The 19,311-nt window shown below is 39.2% G+C and overlaps 1 long non-coding RNA gene across 1 annotated transcript; it reads right to left on the bottom strand.

Moving 5' to 3' along the window:
* Positions 1–10,015: 10,015 nt before the first annotated feature.
* LOC141747160 (uncharacterized) lies at positions 10,016–19,300 on the bottom strand. The gene is made up of 8 exons (XR_012588626.1): positions 19,057–19,300; positions 16,285–16,362; positions 16,110–16,191; positions 15,475–15,539; positions 12,477–12,550; positions 11,829–11,898; positions 10,835–10,953; positions 10,016–10,510 (listed from the first exon to the last, which is right to left on the bottom strand). It is a non-coding gene; the product is annotated as an uncharacterized LOC141747160 (long non-coding RNA).
* Positions 19,301–19,311: the final 11 nt, after the last annotated feature.

The following is a 19,311-nucleotide window of genomic DNA, read 5'->3' as shown; positions in this document are numbered from 1 at the left end:
TAAAACTCTCTTGTTTTTTTGTTTCCCTTTTTACACATAGTAACTTTACAGTATGAGTCCATCCATACTAGTACTGTGCTGCCTGCTTTCATTAAGATGCTGTACACCTACATGTACTCCTATAAATCCCTCGGGTACCTTTCTGCCTTCTGCAGGAGCACGTACGCATCATTTCCTCACACTGAGGTTGTTCTCCAGAAAATAAGTCCTTCAACTTTGTGAAACAGTTTTAAATCTGTCTTCCTAATTTACATCCTTGCCATCAGGAAGGGAGCTGTGGCCATGGTCTGTTGCACGGTTTTTCACTGCTTCAATGCAGGAGCTCATATAGCCCCAATTTCAGTTGTCTCCTAAATGCACAGTGTCAACATTGGAAAGATTCAAAGGGAAAAGACACCAACAGAGACAGTGAATTTAGATGTGGGATGCATGAGCCACGTTTTAGATTCAAGCCACAGTCCATTTGCACATTAACATGCTGGGTGCTCAGTGGCCAGCTCAAAACACTAATTAACAAAACACCCACACTCACACGCTTCCTCTCTCTCACTTTGTGGGTCCTGGTGCCCTCTATTCAAACAGGGTACCAGGAGCACTGCGCCAGTCTGCACTGACCCGGGATGCCCTGGAAACAGCACGCTGGGTGATGAAGGTATCGGTACAGTCCCAGGAGACAGCTTGACAGAGTCGCTTTCAGTTGTAGGCGGAGGGTTGTTGTGGCCTGTCCTGCTGACAAAAATTGGGGCTGCAGCTGTGTGTTTCTGCAACAACTCGCAAACAGTCATTCCCATGGGAAGGCAGCAAGCATCTCCCCGCCAAGACTCATTTCATGATGAGGTGAAATGTGGGAAGCCTGGGGTGAAGTGCAGCTCTCAAAGTCTGTGCCAGGGACAGGACTGTCTGAGCTCTCGCACGTCGAGACAATGAGCTGGAGGAAAGGCCTACACTGGTCCATCCTAGTCACAGAAAAAATATGCAGAGCTGTGCGCTTCAGTAAATAATCTGAAGTCCCTGTAAGCAAAGAAATGGGGTATTGGCTTTCTTTGGGGTAGTGACAGAGCCCTAACTGGCTATTCTCAGCTAGATTAAATTGTGTAAACTGGTAAATAGTGGTGGTTTAGTTTTCTATTTAACGAAAAGGAGGTTTTTGTTACTTTAAAATATTTCTCCATTTCAGTTAAATATTTTAACAGAGTAATACGGTAGCAAATAGAAAAAACTGACAAAAACAACAAACGAAAAATCTCTCCAGGTCTAAATATAGAGGACAGCACAGCTGAAAAGAAGTGAAAGAACCTCATTAGAGTCCCAAACCTCTCTGGGGCATTGAGATTAAAATATTCTCAGCCTGGCAAATTGCGTACCAGGCTCACTGCACCTAGAGCAGGAGGAAACAAACTGAGCCAGCGCACCTCACCTGACTTGTACGGCCACAAGCACAGACTCCCCAGCCACGACACAAGTCTCACAGAATCAAATTTTACATAGATAAAGACGAACCTGTGGCTTTTGATATCACAGCAGCAGACACAGTAACACAAAAGATGAGCGTCACAAAAGATTACCTCGCAACAGTGTCCCCAGAAGTGAGGCCACCTGCCTCAGGACACTGCCCTTGGATTTCTCATACCGACAGTGGTAGCATCTACCGGCAGAAACCAACAAGCACGCGTTAAGGCCACGTTCTTAGCTCTTACAGGAGGTCAGCAACGCTAACTTGTCTCCGTACTTACGCATCAACAAGCAGAATAAGAATTAACACGATTTAAAAAATAATAATGTTTTTCAAATTGTTTGCAGCATTCAAATTTCACTGTGTACCTCAGTGGGAGAACATTTTCTTAAGGGATTAGCCGCAGCTGCCTGCTAAGTGCCCCCCTCTGTTAAGGAAACCACTGCAATCTCATCAGTCACGATAAGGCAGCCGCCTTAGCAGGGAGTTAGAAGCTACGACAGTGTAACAAGCAAATCTCCCTCTTATTTTGATAGGCCCTGGCCTGGTGACATGCATGGCTTACACAGGAGTCCAGCAAAAAAAGAAGGCTGAACTGATTTTTTTTTTTTTTTTTTGGTCTTCACATCAGTTCAGTTCTTCAGTCCTTGCCTACAGGCTACAAACTCAGGTGGAAGAGTAGAGGCTGTAACTTACAGTTCTTGGCCAGGTACAACTGAGGACAAATAACAAAGACACGTCACATGACCCTGTTCAGGGTTTTATCTGCTGAGTCTGCCAAGCAAGGAATCGATTAGTTCCAACTGTTGTATTTTATTTTCAGGCATATATTCCCCCACTCAGACTTAGCTGAAAGCACATACATTCATTTAATTCAAGCCATTACACAAAAAGGATAATGGAAAACCTTATGACCACACATTCAAGAAAAAACCTTGAATGTACGTATTTTGTTAATAAGACACAGACCTAAATAAGGTCTAAGCATAGAGAACACCTCGCAATAACACTCAGAAGACAAATAATACTTGGAAAATTATGTTTAGGTCTAAATTTTGATGACAGGAATTTTTCTTACAAAGGCTAAGTTGACTTTTAGACTTCTTGTAAGAATGAAAAACTGACATGAAATTATTGGAAATATATATGAAATTATTATTAGCATGACTTGAAATGTGTGCCACATTTAAAAGCCTGACCTCATAAACTGAATTCACATTATTTCAATGCTAAAGGCATCAGCAGCAATAAAAGTCGTGAGGAAGTTAATAATAAAAACTCTTTCAAACACATCAGAGGCTGGAAGCCTGCAAAAGAGCAGGTGAGGTTAACAGAATCTGTTGCTGTAGCGGAAGCTCATGGTGAATATGTATTTTTGATTTTGCATACCACTTTGATCTTCCCATTTCTAAAAAGGCCTAATGCAGCTAGAAAAGACACTGAGAAGGTCAACAAGGATAACTGAGGAAGATTTTACATTTTTCAAGGCTTCAACTCAGAAAGACACAACTGAGAGGATGTACAGCCCCTATATGTAAAATCATTAGTGGCCCAGAGAAAGCACCAGGACGTAGTTATTTTTCTAAGCATCCATGACTAGCTCCTAGTGGATAGGAGCTGGGGTAAATGGGATTAGTCTGATCCAATGACAGTCCTGATGAGTAATTTCTCACATTTGCTTTTCTTTCTTTTTTAGGCATTGCCTTATTTACTACAGAACATGGAACTTTTTTTAGAAAATACAATAGCTGAAGCTTATCAGACATATTGTCCCTATGAACAAAGCAGTTCATGGACCTTAAAGTCAGCTCTGGTTCCATGCAGAGCTACACTAGACAATTACACGCCTTTCCTTCCTTTATTCCTTAATACTTACAGGAGAAGGAGAACCATCGCAGTTTACCTCTTTCAGGCAACACCTGACCAAAAACCTTTATCTCTAGGCTGCCATTAAGGTCACAGTATAACTTCTGCACCTGTTCCTGCCTTTCTGTTCATCTCAGTTGCCTCCTGTTGTTCTTTTAGAGCACCATTCTCCAATAAATACCTAATATCCCTTGTTTAAAAGGCAATATTCAGCACAGTGGCTTTGACCGCATAGTATTGTTAATTATACCCCTATGAGTTCAATGAGAATGATACTCTGGCTGGGATGTTTAACGTCCGCTCTTCCTTTAAGACAGTCCTGTGAAACTGCAAAACTCAGTTATGAAATAGCAGCTGGCGTCAAAACAGAAGCATCATCACCCAAAGAGACACTGCTCAGGTAGTAAAACTGATGGTGCTTAACAAACACATTTTTTTTAAAACAAAAAATCAATGTTAATAATTTCAAAATAGATATTTTAGGAGGTTTTGTTGTTCACACAGGCCTTTTTGTTATCAAGATTAGAATCTTAACACAGCAAAAGGGAACAGCAAAATTTTAAGGCCAATGGACTTGAGAAAAAAAAGAACATCTCTTTACTAAAAGGAATAAAAAAAGACAGACACTCACAGTCTGTGCAATCTCAAGATTACAAAACATGGTGGAGCGTGCACAGCAAAGATTTTAAACAACTGTGTAAAATTATTTTCATTTCCCAAACTGACAGATAAACATGAGCTTCACAGACCTGTATCATTGTACCATAAATACAAGCATTGTAAGAACAAGAAATTTTAAATAGTTCAGCTACCTGGATAAGTTTATTCTGAGAGTAAGTTTGTTCTCTCAACCATATGAGATGCCCCGACAGACTGCCATTAACGACCAGTGGTCTTTTTGCAGGGAAGGCCAAATTTCAAATCCTTTTTCCCTTCTGGGGTTAAGTAGATGTGAGCTCCGTCCCAGTGTGGTGCGGCATGAACTCTCCAAACTACATCTCCCTTTGTTTGTTCTAGTTTTGGGGTTTTTTTGGTGATTTAAGAACTACTTATTAAGAACTATCAATACAGACTCTGATCATGGATACCTACTTTGTCTCTTGCAGACTAAGAGACAAAGACACAGGGCACGCAATCCCAAACGATAGCTCAGGTTGTTCCTTTGCCCCAGAACCATGATGTCTTAAGTGTTACAACTTACGTGGACAACCATCAAATATAGAACATTTTGGCTTTTTCTTCAGTCATGTTATCAGTTTACAGAAGCTCATATAACATCAATATATAGGGCACCAAAACAATTAAATTAGAGCAGGTGTGATATTCAAAGTATGATCACCGGGCTAGATTCAGACTCTAAGTAATACAAATATACACAGATGGGGATGCACCCCAAGCCTGATTTATACACAGCCAAAGATAAGACGTGGGCCCATCTGTAGACTATGATAAATTAATCGAGAAGCTGTGAAAGAAGCATCTAGTGATGATGCTGTATTTGTTTGTAGTATGTTACTCTGGACTTTCAGCTACAGTATCCCAGGAATTAGCTACAGTTAAGGTTCCCCACAGCAACAAGGTACATGGGACTAATTGTTCAGGAAAAAACAGCCAAATGGGAGCTACACCTCCCCACCGTGAGCTTACCCAAGGGTTTCCTTGGTTTACAGGAAACTCAAAAAAGCAACCCTGTAAGAACACATTCTTCTAAACTCCTCACCCCAGCCTACAACAATCAAATCCAGTCTGATGGACTTCAGCATGAAATGCTCAGGAAGTTACCATCCAAAACAACAAGCTGACAATTTCTGGTTTCCCATCGTGCCTTCAAAGCAGAAAGTGAATTGTTTCATTTGGGATCTACGGCGTGGGTGGGAAGACTATCTTGAATTAACTGGAGGGGAAAAAAGCATCAACTTGCAAGAAAGGTAAGGTGACAAAACCAAGACCACAGCAGCTGGCATATGGAAAAGCAGAAAAATAGATATCCAACATAATCACACACAAAATAATATAAACCGTAAATTTATCAAAGATTTTAGTAAGTCTTGAGCACAGAAACTGTGCGTACAAAATCACTGTCATTCAGTTCACTTTCCCTGCACAGTGATGATGCAGACCGGTTCTGCATTGATTATGCTTTTAATTGTGACGGCACAGCAAACTAGTACAGGTAATATGAATGACTACGTGCAAATCTCTAGGGCCTTATCTGGTAACACATCGTCACTTCAGAGCTGGCATTACATTTGTTAAGAGTTTTCACCTTACAGAGCAGATACATGTTTGGCAAATCCACTACCTGGGACAGAACAGGGCAGGGATGGGCCAGGGGAGCCAACTGGAGCTTTCCGAAGGGAGCACAAACAGCAAAGCGTCTAACACCCACTCACATCTTACCCAAAACACAAATGTATATTCGTATATACTTATTTGATACATGGTTATCTCCCTCTTTCCTGAGGGACCTATGCACTGTTTGTAATACCTATACAGCAGCCTACAAAAGGCTCAATTTAATCCTAAATACTGGAGCAGCACCTTCTAATCTGCAGGTATACAGAAGCTTTTTTATTTCAGTTAGTCAATTCAAGGCAAAATCTTAATGAAGACAACATAATTTGTAGCGTCAATAGCTATTAGTGCTATGAAGGCTATAAAATACCTTGCGCTTTGATCTAGTATCTCCCTTTTAGAGCACACACTACCTTCATAACAAGAATAAGGCCAACAAGGAGCAACCTGCAGCTGCTCCTGCAAATCAGGAGTCTACAGCCATATATCATTTTGATTAACATTTTCTCCTTTGAGAAAAATGAATACACAGTACTCTCAGAATATTTATGTCATCAGATCCAGTGAATATCAAGATGTCAGATTCCATGCATACAGTACTAGCTACTGTCTTTACTCCAGAGGCTTAGCAATGCAGTTTCCCTCGGTCTGTTGTGGAAGATTCTAGGTCTCTCTTGCTCTGCTGGGCTACAGAAAAGCTCTGACCCCAGTAAGCTCTCCTTTCTGCATCAAGCAGAAATTTTGCTGGTTGACACCGATCTCATGCAATGTCAGTTTTGCTTACTTACCCCAACATCTGCAGCAGCAGGCCTCAAGTACCTCCTCTCCTCTACCAAAATTTTAAAACAGAAAGGAAATAAACACAAACTGTCTAAATTATACTCAAAGTACAAATAAAGCTTGCTTCCAGAGAGGATAGGAGGCTCTGATAAGGAAAGAGCATGAAATGTGAGTGATCTGAGACCAATGGCAATTAGAACAAAGCAAAGGGCAGCTGGGCTGGAATTTTGGGTGGGGAATGACTCCAGCTGATACTTATTCAGAAATCTGGTAATCAAGGAATTTTAACCTCCCAGTGCACATACACACAGGTGTTGCTCACAAAAGACGCGCAAGTAGCTATAAGAAAAAAATACACAGGATAACTTTTTATATGTGCATTCATGTCAGCCTTTGGCACCTGATCATTAGTACTAGTACTTAGTATAAAGCAAAAATATTTGGCAGTTTGAAAATTGTGCTCACATATAATTACTGCACTGGCATTCACTCTATTCAATAAGAGTATGCAAAGAACTGCATGGTAATTTCTGATAAAAAGACAGGCAACTCCTCAAGCCACTACTTTACGCTACTATGACAACACCAGAAGAACAAAGATGATTGCTTTCTTTTCTGCCACTACCCTAAAATTAAGCCTTTCCCCACTGACACTCATTTGGCTAACACCTCTGATTTGATGAGCGTGTTGAAGTAAGTCTTTTCTAGTTCCTCTTTAATCATCTCAAAGACTGCTGGAGTAAAACTGAAGTCAGACAAATGGTCAGTGATGAGCTGGCTGTAAAGAAAATGCTATTTCCTTTGTAAAAGAGTCACATTATAAATTTCACATCAGACTTCAGTATTTTTAAACGCTTTCATTTTACTTTCTTTCTTACTCCATGCAAAAAAAAATTGTCTTAGTCAAAGACCAATTGCTTTGTATTTAGCCTTCTTTACTCCACACTCATTCTTTTTATAATTGATGTCATAAAATCTCCACCCTGAACTGTAAATCTTCACCTCACTAACCTTACAGTTTTGAGGTACTTGGCAAAAAATGGACATGGGTCTTTATTATATGCAAAACCATTATCCCTCTGTAGTCTTTAAAACCATGCAAAACTATGAATTAAAGAGTTGCAATGTAAACCTAAGCATTTCAGGCTTCTAATGCAGAAAACAATGTTCAACATATGATTTGTTGAGCTCTGTTAATGATTATGTGCTGTTAGTACTTCAAGCGATGCTCTCTAGCCACCAGTTCGTACTCCAGCTTAGCAATATCAGCTCCGTATGCTGGTTCTGACAGATTCAGAGAGAGGATGCTTACAAAAGTGTCTAGAAGCATCACACTACAAGAATGCCAAGAGACATTAGAATGGGAATCAACACAAAAAAGAAACAACCAGTCAAGACAATACTTCTAAGAACAAGAAGTTCTTCAGGCTAAGACCTTGAAACACCTAGTTAGGTGCTACTTTTTTCATTCAGAGGACACACAGGGATGTCTTGTAGTTTTTCTGGCACGAGATTTAGAAATTTTGTATGCCAGAGGAAAAAGAAGAAAAAAAAAGGTATCAGTGTATGATTACCTGCAGCATTCTCAAGAGTATACAAGGATAACACCTACCTTGAATAAAGAATTAATTTTCAAGGACCACATTAACTCTCAGTAAAATGTGTTTGCTATATATTAGCAATGCTAAAAAATGTGTTAGAGGTAGCTGCAGAGAAGACTTTTGGAAGATTGGTAACTTTATCTGAAAGGGAAGCGGCTGTGATAGTCAAAATAGGTATAAATGCATTTTATCACTTTAAGGAATCTTTCATGATGGTTAAAAAGTGTGAAATCCCCCAGAGTATTAAAATCAAGCATTTCTATTAAAAATTCAAAACCTATACTGTTAAAGCCTGGTGAAATACAGGCTTTTAAAGATATTTCAAATAAATGATTCTCCCTTTCATGAAGCTCTTTAGTGATCTTACAATCCAATTTTTTACAACAGACAGTCTAGATCAAAGGTTAGCGGGCGTGCTACATGGGGGGAGATGTAATGTATTCAAAGAGTTACAAGCAGAAGACTACATAACATACACATACTCTCCTGCTGCTCTGTATCAATTTCTTCCACGGCTACACTAGAGATCTCTCAGTTTGTTGAATGTGCCGCCCACGGTTGATGGCCTGTTCCAGCAGAGGCTTTGATAGATTTCTGTTCGAGCAGATTATTCTGATTACCCTAAGGATTAGAAATCACTTTCATATTGAGCCAGCTGCACTGACACCTTGCATGCATTTCCTTTCTCCTGCAAAAATTTACCATCACCTACCTCCCCAAAAGATAATTACCAACATAGAAAATTAAATGAAAGAAGGGAAGTCTTTATTTTAACCTGCACTGGATATTTTAATTGTATTACTTTATCACAGGCTTAACTTTCTGTCTTGGTCCGCAAGGCAGATTACAGAGATAGTCTTACCTGTCTGGAGACCTGTGAAGAAAGCAGTTGGAAATGTACATAAGCTAAAGGGGGGAGAGAGAGACGACAACTGCAGAACCACTGCCAGCCTCAATTCCAGTACGCAAATACTTTTCCTCTAGACTGTTCTGGTTCTTTCACAAACTTGCATACTTTGAACTACATTTAAAACTAAAGGGAACTTGGAATTGTAGTCGCTTTGCATTAAGAACAGAAAAAGGCACCATTCTGGTGCAAAAAGATTTATGTTTATTCAGTTTGTAAATTGCTCAAGCGTGGCATAATATCTTTATCTGTTTCCCTTATCTTTATAGATGCTAGTATTACCCCTCTATGTCAAAAGCAATAGAAAGGCCTCTAAAACAATAACAAAAATCCTCTTATGGGATATAAATGCTACATCAAAAAGCTTCTCAATAAGAACTAAAGTCTCATCCTACAGAATATCATCATACTAATAATGGAAATATAGTTTTACTTTGTATTGTATCTCTGTGATTCCAGGTAGTATTTTCCGAGTATACAAAGGAAATATAAAGGTTTGAGGAGACAGAAGGGTCTCAAGGTTTTGCGTTGGGGTTTCTGACTTTTTTGGTTTGGTTTTGTTTAACTACTACCGGTCCTGCAAGCCCCAAACCAGTTCCTTCCTCCCTGATGCTTTCACTCCTGAGATGCCCTCATATTTTCTTAGTTAGATCTCTACCGGGGGTGTTTTACTGAAAATAAAAGAGGAAACACATTGAGCTATTAGAAAGGCTTTCAGTTCTTGGAGCAGCTTCATGTTGAGAAGTTAGAGGTCAATGAAACAATAAGAATGCCAATACTCAGTCACTGTCTTCTACTGACACTTCATTTTGAGACAGATAATGCAATTCACGCCCATAAGGAAAGATACCAGAGTGGGAATCTCTTCAAGCTCTTGCACAGTGAACAAAACATGAAGAAAATCTACATGAATCTAAATGGCGTACCAGGCTTGCACAGCCAAGACATTTGAGTTTCTGTAGCCCAAATAAAAGATATAATCATATGCAGGCACCTCTGATATGCTAGGCTGCATGACAAAATATCTGGTTGGAGCTGGGTTGACTTGGGGCAGATGAAGGTGAGGGGGGAAGAAAAGAGAAAACAATTTAAAAAAAACCCAAACTTCAGCTTCAGCAGAAATAATGCAGTTTTAATGGACCATGGAATATCAGGTACCCATCAAGATGACGACCTTTTCTCCAGTACTTAAATAACAAAGGCATAGAACACAAATGGTGATAAACCAACTTCAACTTCACAAAATCAATTTATGTGAGAATAAAAGAACAAAAGACATGACCTTTTCTTTACTATTAAATAAACCAAATCCATTCTACTGAAGTCTTCTTTTTGAGCGCAAGTTATTGCCTGACCTTTCTTATTCCACTGCAGGATGCAAAGTGATTGTGCAAGCATTTAAGCTCTTTTGTTCTTCCTAAATCAGAGTTTTGTGGGAAACATAGAGGGAAAACGTGCACATCTTTCACCACAGGAGCTTCTGTAGGTACCATCAGAGCTCTGTAACATCTCCATCAAAGTTGGGTCGAAGACCACACAGAGGCCAAAAGCAATGAAGGCTGGGATACGACTGGCGCATCCAAACCAGGCCCATATCTCCTCAGCATCCTACAACACACAAGTATCAGTTCATGGCCTGTACAATGATGATCATTAAAAGTGAGGTATGTCTATATGATATTATATCTATTATGTCAACATTGAGATATTATACCTAATACTGATACCATTTCGCATGCTAGTCTCAAAGAATCAGAAGCACAAAATATATTTCCTGAAATTATCCCTTTCTGTGGTATTACCACGACATAACGTCTTGGTCATTTACTGGATTCTCTACACAAACTTTTATAATTAGCATAAAATCAAAATATAATGTAAATCAATGATAATTACATAATTAATGTAATGATATTCTGAACATAATTTTACCTGTAATTTTTCTCTGTGGGGGCAGTGCCCAAGTAATGTTCAACAGATGGATGTTGCGGACTGGGATAACTGCAAAATAGGTTTATTATTTTTCCAATCCTTTTAATCCCAAGAGCCATCTGTGGGCAAGATATTTTATTTGATGTAGAAAAAAACATACGCATATGCACTTGCGTATGTGGAAATACATAAAAATATATACATTAATTCATTAAGCTGCCATCCATCACTCTGTTAAACTGTTGTCAATAACGTACTGCTTATGCACCATGGTTTAACGGGATAGACTTATAGTCACAGTAATCCTGACTGAATGGAAATGAAGAATAATTTTCTGAGAGAGAATCAAATCACTTTATTATGAGATCTACAGACAGAGAAATAACTCCGTCGCTTCTGGACAGGATTAGTTTATTACAGTCACTATCATCATTTTCATCTCAGTTTGGGTTTCCATCCTCCTGTTTTCTTTTTTATCACTGAAAAAATTGCCAGTGACATGAAACAGACCCAGTCTGTTGGCTCCAAGGGGCAGGAGAGCAGTTACACACAACAAAGTAGACTCTTGGAAAAGATGAGCAAGAACTCTTTGAGATCAGGGGAAGTGGACAGGAGAACAGTAGGACTGAGGATTTTACCACCTAGCTATAAAATAATAGTGCTCAAACCCCAGAACAGGAAATTACATGCCCCCATGCAGTCTGGAAGGGACAATTTTTTGCCAAAAAAAATGTTGAGAAGGTGGAGGGAATAAATACTGGTATACCTAAAGATGAAGGATAAAGTGCATTAGTGAGCAAAGATGCGCAAGGGGCCTATGACACTGCCGATTTCAGGGCGCACCTATCTACTGCTTCTAACAGCTATGAGACCCTTGGACAAAAGTCACAGGGTACTGTGAAAGTGTATGATGTTTACTGATAAAGCAGTCTTTTTCTGGATAAAGAAAAAAAAAAGGCTGCCATGGCAACCCTGAATGAACTCAGCACATCACCTGCACATAAAGTCGATCTGCAAGGGCTGTCTTGAAAGTTGAGGGTTTGCCAGCTTCTTGCTAGGAATCCCTGAAAATTATACAAAGGTTTTACAAATAAGGATTGCACAGGAAATGGATGGTACTCCTGCATCCACCAGATCAAAGACTGCTCAAAAGTACAATTATCTATGTAAAAGGAAAGCAATGTATTTTTCTTGACATAAGCTTTCAAATGGCTGTAGAGATTGGAAAATCTGATGCATGCACGGAAGTAAGGCCTCGCAGTTTTCTGTGAGAAGACAGGACATGCCAGAGGTCTCTACCTTTTTGCTAATGAAGCCTCATGTTCAGATCTCCTGATCTACTAGACTAGTTTCCTTCTTTATAGAATAAGGGAAAAGCAAAGAACCAAACATTGGAATTAAAGATGTTGGAAGAACATGAGCTGTTTAGAGGACATGACAAGCATGAGAGAAAATTAAATGCAAAACCAATTAAAAAGTATGCAGAAACACAGGTAAAAATGTTAGAAAGAAATAAAGTTCAATTCAGCTTCATGTCAAAGTGTAACAAAGAACATGAGGTTCACTCAGAGCAGCATTAGCATATCTCTAAAGGGAAAAATTTAAAGTTTCTGTTATAAGGACTCTGCCCCAGGTCCCTCACCTCTGTAAAGTCTGTGAAATTCTGGTGTGTCAAAAGGCTCTTTCAGATGATCAAAACTTGGATTTGGCAAACCACTTCAAATAAAAGGAACAGAAAAAAATTAGCACAGTGTTTATTGAACACAAAGCCAGACCACATGAAAGCAAGCAACAGCTGCTTAGTAGCCCATGTCTGAAGTATCATCTTGAGCAGCTGGACACAAGTACGACATTGTTTCAAGTGACATGGACCAGAACCTGGATATTCCAACTAAAGGGGTAAAATGTCGAACACTCCCTTGATTATTTCCACAGACATCCAGCCCTTTGTAGACATAACCCGCCCCTATAGGAAGGTCATGGGCTAAAGGTTAAGCAAATACCTTTGCTCCCTGCCACTTGGGGAACAGTTTGGCAGATTTGTTTAAACAAAATGAGCTTCCACAGAAATACGTGAATAGAATACAGCACTTGGCTAATTTCTACATGAAGAGCTTGAAACATGCAGTGATGTAAGATACCTCTTTCTTATTTAACACCAGCATTTTGGGGGAACTACTTAAAGGACAATTCACATAGGCTAACTTCAGTCAAGACGTGCCAGATTCTTTCTGCATCTCAGAAGGAACCACTGGGGACAAGCTTCCTCATGTTAGCCCTCGTAAATATCTCTGTAAGGTTTTGAAGTGAGAATTAACACACATCTATTTTTAAATAAGAGAAAGTAATATTTTGTGTAAGTTGAAGCCTCAGTTCTACCATGAGAAAACCCAATTTAAATAAGTAATTTTTTTTATTATTATTTGTGGAAATAAACTGTAATGAGGTAGATTTGTCTGTACAACACCCCTGTTACTCTTTCCAGATAGCAGTTCTAGTACACCAACTTCTAGCACTGACAAACCAACAGGTTAGAACCAAATAGATTCATATAGGAGCTGACCTTTCAAATGAGAAAGTAAATTACATGCTAAACTTGCATTTGCCACAAAAACAATCTATAGAAAAAGCAGAGAATCACAATCAATCAAAATGCTTCATTAAAATTCACAAAAAGGTTCACATGAGAGAGAGCTGATCTCGTCTGAGGACAGAGGGATGAACGTGGCAACTATGACAGTCCCTTTCAGTCCTGGTTTATATTAATTTCCATTAATCTTTCTCCTTTTCAGACACTCATTTATACATCTAAGTCCCTACTAGGCGTTTTTTTTTCTTCTAATACAGATGCCAATACACTGCATTTTTGTTTACTTAGTCATTTTTAGCGAGTATTGTCTTGTAAGCAAGGACGTGCCTTTGCAAAGAATGTCTTTCAGTCAATAGCTGGCAACAGCAGCACAGTACTGCAGGGAAAACCTTAACTCAGACAGTAATAAGATCATTTTATTTGGCACCAAAACAGTAGATGTTACTTCCTGCAGTGCTATATTTTTAACCGCGTAGATAAAACTTAGCCATATCACAATTTCAAGATGCAAAAAGGGATGGCTTTTCTAAATAGCATGTTATGATGCATGGCTTAGTATTAACATAGAAATCCACAGTCAGTTTGTCTCTAACAGCCACAACACATTGCTGCCTCAGCTGTATTTTGATACTAATTATCTTTCACACAACACAGAGACATACACATTAACATTCTTCAAAACTAGAATATAATTCTCTTCCCAGCAACTAAAGTAACACAGGTATAACAACAATCCATATATAAAGTCAAGATCCACACCATGGAACACACTAAATGCCATCACATTCATCTTAAAGTAACATTTTATGAATTTATTAACTTCCAAAAATTATATTGTCTTAATTCAGTCAGTGAAAGTACTTTATTTGTTAAGGGAATCATTAAGAATTAAAGTCTCTGTAGATAGAAGGGGAAGTGATTCCATAAAATTCTGCATGTTTAAAACACAGTTTCACAACTTGCAGACATGAAAAATAGCAGAGAAGAACCTGACTTATTTGGAATCTGTTAAAAAAAAGCTGTCAGCCAATTCTCCAAAGTGTTCAACGTTTCTAATGAAGAGAAAAAAATAGCAGAAATACAACTATTTCAATGTCATGAGCACATTTTCTGGAAAATACAAATAATTAATAAATCTTGCAACCTTAAAATTAAGTTAAATTAGGGATCCAAAGTAGGTTGATTTTATTAGAGCTTTCTGACAGCCTTTACTGACATGAGGAAAAAACCCAACAAATAGAAATATTTAGAGCATGTTTATCTGATTTCTCCTGTTTCACCAAGTCCCATAGATACCTGCTCCCCATATGTCAAAAGTGAAAATCATGTAAATTTTGCCCTTCTTAAAACAACAAAAAACGCCCCAAAAAACTTATAAACCAGTATCAGTATCAAGATTTCATATGCACATTGTTCTATCAGTCCTTCTGTCATATCTAAAATAATAACGCTAAAAACGTGTATTTATAGAGATATTTTCTTCAGAGACAGAACAATTACTGTTTGTATATGCTTTTAAGCAGAATGAAAAGAACTACAATCCACACATTTCTGTCTTTCACAAATACAACCTTAAGCCAATGCATTCAAGCATAGCATGCCTTTTCATTACAAATGTGTCAAGATAACCCAAACAGCACTGTGGTAGCAATACACCATCTATTGTAATGCCATCAAACATGACATTTATTTTAAGAAGACAAAAAACCTAATGCGCACACAGAAAAAAACATTTCTATCATCTCATCCATAATATGCATTCATCATAAAATATGTTAGAATGAGTATACAGATCTCAAAGACAGCTGACACCTCCCAGGTGAATTTAAACGCAGATTCTCAGGATAACTCATATTCCAGTTTGATCTTCCTTCCAACACAGTAATTTAAACAACAATGCATTAAGCACTGATATTCCAGAAAAGGCTTATAAACCAATTTAGCCAATTACAGTAGAGTCATTCTCCCAAAAAAAACCCAAAACCCAAACCCTCTGTAAGTCAAACCAGACAGTACTTGAGGAACATACAAAGTTTATACTTGCAATTACCTTTAGATGGGACAACCAAGTTCATATCATGAGCAGGGTAATAGTTCCGCCAAGAGTCCTTCAACCTGGTATAAATACGAATGTTACTTTTGAATGTTACTTTTTTTAGGCTCATGTTTTAATTTCTTTGCTCTACCTGTAAATGTTAAGAAAGCAATTGGTCAGCTACTTCTGTATCAGTAGGACTCTTCTACTAAAGGGCCAACTTTTAGATATTTTGTAGAATGGCAATTCATAAAGAATGCAGAATGCAACTGCGAATATTCAAGCCCTAAGATATGAAAAATAATGAATCCTTTTTCACATTTATAGAGCTACTACCAAGAATCTGCCTAAACCCATGAAAATATGGCCAAGAAATCAGTTATTTTTAATGACCCATTTTAAACTGCCCTTTGAGATTCCAAAAGAACGCACTTTTCTTGAATGAATACACTTTGGGTACTATCTATAGCCAGCTAAATTGTGGAGAAAAACTCAAAAATTTTACCAGAAAGGTGCCATAAGTCACAAAATGATATGCAGGTAGGTTTATTGTGATGGGAAAGATATGGGGACCTTTGATTCAACAGCCCAAGCTACTAAACTGAGCAGGACAGGCATGACTTTGTCCCAGTCATTTAGACAGAACTCACCCCAGAAAAACTTCCTCATCGGATGCCCATGTCTGGCAAGGCTTCCATCTCTTTGCATCAGAGGGCTTTGCTAGCTGGTACTCTGTTAGTTTTAAAGATTAGAACTGTATTAAGTGATAAGTTTCAAGACAACATGGCTAGAAAAGGACAACAGTCTTTAAACAAAGATTCACACCTTACACGGAGCGGCACTGAAAGTGCTCCTTACTGGATAGTTGGAACAGGAGTGAACCACGTCAACTTCCTGCCAGTGCTAGGAGTGGACAGACAGGAACAGAACAAGGTGATATATGCACATTAGATCTTTTTTACATGGAAAAATTCAGGAAGATGAAAGGTAATAAAAAGACATTTAAGTGTTTGATCCTTAAATGCTGTAAAAGAGTGCAACTCCAATTTACTTTCAACAGGAATAAAGGATTCCCAACATTTTCTGCAATGTACTGGGCCTCTTCTTATGCTTACACTTAGAACAAATATGCAGAACAGGCCAAGCACTTTTTTGTATTCACAGAAGTTGAGGTCTTTCTTACCATAACTGCTCTAGTGGGAATATAGCACCCAAAGGGACTGAACGTCAGGAAGCTGTAAACCAGAGGAGTCTATGAGGCTTACAGAAAGTCATTTAATCAGATTAGTGCAACATGAGTCTTCATTAAACAGAAGTGAGTGTAGTATGTGAATATCTTTTATGTGTGCCAGTCACTTAACCATGAGAAGCTAAACTGAAGTAAACTAGACATAAATCCAGGTAAAGTGCATATACTAACTTCCTCCTGCAGGTCAGCTTTCCACTACATTGCCTCCTAGCATCCCTGATGTGAACAGAAAAGACTCATGTATGTTCTGAAGTCAAATATATCTTCCAGTCAAACTCAGCGAGATTTAATATTTCCATTATTCCAAACCATAATGTAAAATGAAGAAAAGTGATTTAACATTTATTTTAAAATTTACACTCTAAAACCTCTCTTCATATATTGTGAAACTTAAAAAAAAAAAATAATTTACAGTTTATTTAGCGAACATCTTTAACCTAATGTTATTTCAGTTCACCAAACTTCTGTCTTGTTTCATTAATGCCTTCTGAGGTGCTTCTGTGGATTTCACTTCAAAATGAACCATAACTCTGGTTTTCTAATAGAAAAAAAATCTCTAACTTCAAAAGTTGTCTTCGCTTTTGTAATGACATCTGGCAGAATGACTCTGAAGATGTCATTCTATTAACTTCTAACTACAGGTAAGGATTAAATTTACCCAGAGTAAACACAGTAAACACAGAGGAGAAGGACCTTGACCTACCACCACAGAGTGAATGACACTAGAAGCCCATAATCTGTTCAAGAGTGAGCCTTAAATATTTCACCTCCCTCTACCCATCTTTTTATTTTCTTCTCTCAGTCTTGGTGAGTCTATAATAAATTGTTCTTTATTTTGTGTGTGCGCAGTCAATAGTGTCTTTAGGTTTGAGCGAATAGTAATTTAAGTTAAATGAGACAAAAATGCAATTTCTTTGCTCCATTATTTTAATCCAATTATATCCTATAATATATCCAAAGTAGCTACTTACCTCTAATTTATGAGTGCCTAGATTTAAACGTTCATATTTTTCCAGAAAAACACTGTATTGCCTCTCACTGCAATAATGCATGTTAAATCAACCACCAATCCCAACATGTTTTAGTTTTGACTACAGTAGTGAAAGCTTAGAGCTCCTAGATAGTCAGAAAAGGGATCTAGGTCACAAAACATACAGGGCTCCTGAAAAACAAACTACAACCAAATCTGACCTATCAATGGGGGGTTTAGTCAGTTTACGTATGAGTGATGTCCAGATGTGGACACCTAGGGCTTTCCTCCATGCAGAATTAACTTAGATCAAAAGGTTTATTTGATTATTTACACAATACCATACCAAAGACTATGTTATTTCCATGGACAGATTAGGTCTGGAAGCAGTTCAGCTGTTCCCACTCAGTTCATAATAGTAAATATTGCCAGACTTAACCTTGCCATAACTCTAAAGTAAGCAGAGTGAGCTTTATTAACACTGCACCAACTGCCTACACCGGGGACAGGACACAGCACCACCTATATGAGATCAAGTTCACCAATGTAAAATCCATTTTTAATACTACCACTGTACAAAACGTCCTCCCCCATTCAGTGTCCTCAATAAAAAGTGTCCCTTGTAGTAATCAGCACAAGAGATACTCTGTTTCTAAATTTTTCTTTCAGCAGGGAATATTTTACAAAAGGGCATGTCTCCAGCTATTTTGTTTCTCTCAGCCGTTTGTTCCCCAAAGAGCAAAAAGGCAGATACTGCCACAAGTCCATTTGCCCTCAAAGTTCAGGCGACTGGCGATGAGGCTTACTCAGCAAACCCATACCAGTGAGGAGGGGGCACAGGGGCGCAGTGGCTGTGTGGGGGCCAAACCCAGCCCACGGAACAGCCTGGCGGGGTTACTGCCTTCGCCCAAGGGGAGGCACAAACCGCTTCAAATTCTAACACAGTAATGCTAAATATTAATGTCTGTATTCATAATAAAAGGGTAGCTGCACCTCATTTTTCTTTTATTACTATTACGTCTAAATATTACAAGAAAGACTTTATTAGTAACAAGTGAATAATTTTCATTTTCCACCTAGGAAAAAAATCACAAGTTTCAGGGACAAGCATGCGGCATGTCCTTTACCGACTCAATCGGGCGGCCTGTGTCCTGGTCAGCCCAAACCACCACACTCTGACTGACAGACCAATACTTGCACGCGGACTTCAGTCCATTCTGTGTGTCAGTGACGGCACGCAAGCCATCGCCACGACGGCAGCTGCAGTGTGAGGAAAGGGGAGGTGATAATCAAACACCACGATGACTTTTTTCTGTCAAACATTGCAAACAGTACTAAGATGGACCAGCTCTGTGTCCACTGCCCGGGTTCCAGGTACCTTAGGGGGAGCCAGCTGCCGAAGGCCCAAGCCTTTGGCCTGCGGAAGGCGGTCGGCCGGAGGGAAGCGGATGAGGCGGCGCCCCTCACCTCTACCGCTTCGTCTTGCAGGGGAACCCGGCCGTATCCGGGCCGCCCCACCGGAGCTTCGGCCGAGGCGCCGCCTCGCGCCGCCGGCTGAGGGAGAGGGAACCCCGCCCCGACCTCACGCGCCCGGCCGCGGCCACCAGCCCCCGGCCCCCACCAGGGGGCAGCC

The sequence above is a fragment of the Larus michahellis genome, chromosome 8, assembly GCF_964199755.1.
Source record: "Larus michahellis chromosome 8, bLarMic1.1, whole genome shotgun sequence".
In the NCBI taxonomy this organism is placed as follows: domain Eukaryota; kingdom Metazoa; phylum Chordata; class Aves; order Charadriiformes; family Laridae; genus Larus; species Larus michahellis.
This window is presented reverse-complemented; position numbering and strand designations above follow the sequence as displayed.